Genomic DNA, 6027 nt, shown 5'->3' with positions numbered 1-6027 from the left:
TAAATAATTATTATATTTTTTACGTTAAATTGAAAGAGAGGATTTCTGTTAAATAAATAATTGTTATACCTTTTAAAATAGCTTTATGGGGTTTGAGGGACTCTGTAGTTTTAAGCCGTGTGATTTTTTCTTTACATGGTGTTCGTTCAAAAAGCGAGGATTTCTGTTAAATAAATAATTCTTATATTTTTTCTGTTCAATTGAAAGCGAAGATTTCTGTTAAATAAATAATTGTTATAACTTTTAAAATAGCTTTACGGGGTTTGAGAGACTCTGTCGTTTTATAACGTGTGATTTTTTCTTTTCAATGTGTTCGTTAAAAAAGCGAAGATTTATGTTAAGTAAATAATTCTTATATTTTTTCCATTAAATTTAAAGCGAGGATTTCTGTTAAATAAATAATTGTTATACCTTTTAAAATAGCTTTACGGAGTTTGAGGGACTCTGTCGTTTTATTCCGTGTGATTCTTTCTTTACATGGTGTTCATTCAAAAGGCGAGGATTTCTGTTAAATAAATAATTCTTATATTTTGTCCGTTCAATTGAAATCGAGGATTTCTTTTAAATAAATAGTTGTTCTACCTTTTAAAATAGCTTTACGGGGTTTGAGGGACTCTGTTTTTTTATACCGTTTGATTTTTTCTTTAAATGGTGTTAGTTAAAAAAGCGAGGATTTATGTTAAATAAATAAATGTTATATTTTTTCCGTTCAATTGAAAGCGAGGATTTCTGTTAAATAAATAATTGTTATACCTTTTAAAATAGCTTTACGGGGTTTGAGGGACTCTGTCGTGTTATACCGTGTGATTTTTTCTTTGCATTGTGTTCATTCAAAAAGCGAAGATTTTTGTTAAATGAATAATTCTTATATTTTTTCCATTCAACTTAGAGCGAGGATTTCTGCTAAGTAAATAAGTGTTATAACTTTTAAAATAGATTTAAGTAGCTTGAAAGAGTCTGACGTTTTATTACGTGTGATTATTTCTTTACATCGTGTTCGTTCAAAAATCGAGGATTTCTGTTAAATAAATAATTCTTATATTTTTTTCCGTTCAATTGAAAGCGAGGATTTCTGTTAAAAAAATAATTGTTATACCTTTTAGAATAGCTTTACGGGGTTTGAGGGACTCTGTCGTTTTTTTCCGTGTGATTTTCTCTTTAAATTGTGTTCGTTCAAAAAGCGAGGATTTCTGTTAAATAAATAATTCTTATATTTTTTCCATTAAATTTAAAGCGAGGATTTTTTTTACATAAATAATTTTTATACGTTTTAAAATAGCTTTACGGGGTTTGAGGGGCTCTGTTGTTTTATTCCATTTGATTTTTTTCTTTAAATGGTGTTCGTTTAAAAAGCGAGGATATTCCGTGTGATTTTTTCTTTACATAGTGTTCGTTCAAAAAGCGAGGATTTCTGTTAAATAAATAATTCTTATATTTTTTCCGTTCAATTGAAAGCGAGGATTTCTGTTAAATAAATAATTGTTATACCTTTTAAAATAGCTTTATGGGGTTTGAGGGACTGTTTTTTTAAGCCGTGTGATTCTTTCTTTACATGGTGTTCGTTCAAACAGCGAGGATATTCTGCGTGATTTTTTCTTTACATGGTGTTCGTTCAAAAAGCGAGGATTTCTGTTAAATAAATAATTGTTATACCTTTTAAAATAGCTTTATGGGGTTTGAGGGACTCTGTCGTTTTATTCCGTGTGATTTTTTCTTTACATAGTGTTCGTTCAAAAAGCGAGGATTTCTATTATATAAATAATTCTTATATTTTTTCCGTTCAATTGAAAGCGAGGATCTCTGTTAAATAAATAATTGTTATACCTTTTAAAATAGCTTTACGAGGTTTGAGGGGCTCTGTTGTTTTATTCCGTGTGATTTTTTTCTTTACATGGTGTTCGTTCAAAAAGCGAGGATTTCTGTTAAATAAATAGTTCTTATATTTTTTTCCATTCAATTGAAAGCGAGGATTTCTGTTAAATAAATAATTCTTATATCTTTTAAAATAGCTTTACGGGATTTGAGGGACTCTGTTGTTTTATTCCGTGTGATTTTTCTTTACATGGTGTTCGTTCAAAAAGCGAAAATGTTCAGGAGGACGTCAGTGAAATTTGCAGCTTTTTTGGGGTTGAAGCACTCTACGTAAAGGGCAATGTGCCTACAGATTAAGTTTTAATTCAAAAATGTGATCCTAGGATTCGACTTTTCAATCTAGAAGAGTTTAAGTGTCCTAAATTTGAAGGGGGTTATCATCGTCCTGAAGACGAGGTTAGGTTCTTCGCGCAGTGGATACCTAAGAACATACCTGATCGTGATAAATCCATAAGACATGGTAAAAACTATTCTATATCATGAGACCATCGTTTGTGGATGTTTAAGAGTGAACTCTAAGTACTATTTTGTATGAAAACATTTGTTGTTGTGTTTTTTTTTTCTAAAAAAATCTGTTAATACGTTCAAGCAATAAATATCTTTAATCTTAACCCGTCTTTATTCTTTAGAATAGTTCTATTCTTTTCATTAAATTGTGAAGAAATTGTAAGTAACAATCGCTTTCTTGAATTTGCTTCCTGGACAAAATACAGATATTTAATTCGAGAAATCATGATAAAATCGCAAATAAGTAATAAACTCTTTATTGTTTTGATATTTAATTCGAGAAATCCCATGAGTTGAATTCAAGAAAGAGTTTGCTACTTACGATACTTTGATTTTTTCAATGCTATCCCAAGTATCTGTCAATAGATGTTGATAGAGAATTTATTCATTCTTATACCTATATTTTCTCTATGTTAACCTATCTATCCAATATATGATGTATGTAAATTCCTTTTCTTACATCTCCGATGTTTTAATAGACATTCTAAACGTTCGATATGCTAGCTTACTCTAAAAATAATGAACACATAACAATGTAAGGCATAATATATTTTTAATGAAATAATGTCATGTAGAATTGAACAACTATGGACATTTTGAATCTGTTCCATAAAATGCTTCACCATGTTCTCTCTTGATAGAATAGCTATTGTCTTCTCTTAGTTCGTAATCAGTAGAATAATCATTATTCCATTTTGAGTCATAAACAATTTTAATAGGTATGTCATTGACAGACTCAATATGCTTTTTGTCTTTGGTATTATTTAATTCATTGACTGTTTGATCAATGGCAGTAACACTCGCTTGTATTTTGTTTTTCATCGATTCATCTTTATATTCCTTGGTGATATTTTCCGCCAACGCCCTTTTTATTTTTCTAGGAATTTCACTGTCTATTATCACACTATTTTTACACAGGTAACAGTTCTGGCACGTAGAAAGGATATGGTTTATGATATTAGTAGAAGAGTAGGCCATTCTTTTCGTCTTTGCTTTCGTTTGAATGCTAATACCCGAAAGTTGACGATATGGTTTAACACTGGGTAACATGTTACCACAAGCACTAGCAAGAGGATGCTCCTCTTTATCAACTATTATTTTTATGTTGGCATTCTCTTTTAGTGCAATCATCTCCGGAGATCTCAATCTCGCATATCCACCATCATAAGAGTTGAATTTTTTGGTACTCCAAAGAAATTCAATTCCTTACTGTCATGACAATGCACGCATACGTTTCCGATAGTACTACCACTTGTACTTATTTCATAGTTTAAATACTTCTCCTTGTCAGCATTCAATGCTACAATAACACTATCATGTGAACACACTTTCTTAAAATGCTTCATTTTCACTTTTTTTAGAAATAATAGTTACGTGTTTATCGTTCCTATGTGTAAAATCTACTGATTTAATACATACAGTAAACTAGGTAGTGTCCATAACCGGCCATAGAGCAATAGTGGGAAAGCCACATCGTGTCTCTGGGCAAGCATAGAGTACAATTGTTAGAGCCATAAAAATATCTGTCGAGGAGGTATCATTAGCAATAACCTACTTCTAATGAAGCGGAAAGCCACATCGTGTCTCTGGGCAAGCATAGAGTACAATTGTTAGAGCCATAAAAATATCTGTCGAGGAGGTATCATTAGCAATAACCTACTTCTAATGAAGCATATCAAGTCACCTGTGATGAGCCCTAAAACCATCTGAATTCATTGTGGGGGGGGGGGGAGTCATAAAACCCTTGGAAGTCATTGCGGGGAAGAGTCATTGAACTCTCGGTATCTATTGCATGTAAATGAAGTCTGGAAATTTCAATAACAGAACAATTCTTTTTTTCTCTTTATCACAAACAATATTCACTTAGCTACACAATGTAGAAATTTAATTCAAGAAATTATAAAAAAAATCCTCAGTAAGTAACAATTTCTTTCTTGAAGTCAACTCTTGGATACACAATACGGAAATTTCATTCAAGAAACTATGAAAATATTAGCAACCTCCGCTGTCTCTGATTGCTCCCTAAAAAAATGGGTGTTGTCTAAAAAACTAGTCTGGTTGAAAACGTGGAGTTTTCGTACTGCTCACTTTTTTGCAATGTGTAGGAACCAGTGGGGAATCCCCGCTCGTTTGGACAGGTGCCAAGGAAAGGCAAGCAAATAGCATGTAGTTTCAAAACGTGTTTAATCACATTTCTTGAATGAAGTAACTGTACTGTATATTCAAGAGGCGAAATCAATAAAGAGCTTGTTACTTACTTACAAATATTTTCATAATTTCTTGAATGAAATTTCCGTATTGTGTATCCAAGAGTTGACTTCAAGAAAGAAATTGTTACTTACTGAGAATTTTTTTCATAATTTCTTGAATTAAATTTCTACATTGTGTAGCTAAGTGAAAATTGTTTGTGATAAAGAGAAAAAAAGAATTGTTCTGTTATTGAAATTTCCAGACTTCATTTACATGCAATAGATACCGAGAGTTCAATGACTCCTCCCCGCAATCACTTCCAGGGGTTTTATGACTTCTCCCCACAATGAATTCAGATGGTTTTAGGGCTCATCACAGGTGACTTGATATGCTTCATTAGAAGTAGGTTATTGCTAATGATACCTCCTCGACAGATATTTTTATGGCTCTAACAATTGTACTCTATGCTTGCCCAGAGACACGATGTGGCTTTCTGCTTCATTAGAAGTAGGTTATTGCTAATGATACCTCATCGACAGATATTTTTATGGCTCTAACAATTGTACTCTATGCTTGCCCAGAGACACGATGTGGCTTTCCCACTATTGCTCTATGGCCGGTTATCGACACTACTTACTTTATTTCATGTATTAAATCAGTATTTTTTACACAGTGGAACGATAAACACATAACTAATATCTCTAAAAAAGTGAAGATGAAGCATTTTAAGAAAGTGTGTTCACATGATAGTGTTATTGTAGCATTGAATGCTGACAAGGAGAAGTATTTAAACTATGAAATAAGTACAAGTGGTAGCACTATCGGAAACGTATGCATGCATTGTCATGACAGTAAGGAATTGAATTTCTTTGGAGTACAAAAAAAATTCAACTCTTATGATGGTGGATATGCGACATTGAGATTTCCTGACATTATTGCACTCAAAGAGAATGCCATCATAAAAATAATAATTGATAAAGAGGGGCATCTTCTTGCTGTTGCTTGTGGTAGCATGTTACCCAGTGTTAAACCATATCGTCAGCTTTCGGGTATTAGCATTCAAATGAAAGCAAAGACGAAAAGAAAGGCCTACTGTTCTACTAATATCATAAACCTTATCTTATCTACGTGCCAGAACTGTTACCTGCGTAAAAATAATGTGATAATAGACAGTGAAATTTCCAGAAAAATAAAAAGGGCATTGGCAGAAAATATCACTAAGGAATATAAAGATGAATCTAAGAAAAACAAAATAACATCAATCTTTACTGCAATTGATAAAACAGTCAATGAATCAAATAATGCCACAGACGAAAATTATATTGATTTTGTCGATTACACATCTATAGAAAAGAAATGTGTATAAGTCAAAATAGAATAATGACTATTCTACTTATTACTAATTAAGAGAAGACAATAGCTATTCTATCAAGAGAGAACATGGTGATGCATTTTATG

This window comes from Artemia sp. Qi Xiang Cuo, chromosome 1 (assembly GCF_049724085.1).
Source record: "Artemia sp. Qi Xiang Cuo chromosome 1, ASM4972408v1, whole genome shotgun sequence".
NCBI classification, from domain to species: domain Eukaryota; kingdom Metazoa; phylum Arthropoda; class Branchiopoda; order Anostraca; family Artemiidae; genus Artemia; species Artemia sp. Qi Xiang Cuo.
Note: the sequence above shows the minus strand (reverse complement) of the source record.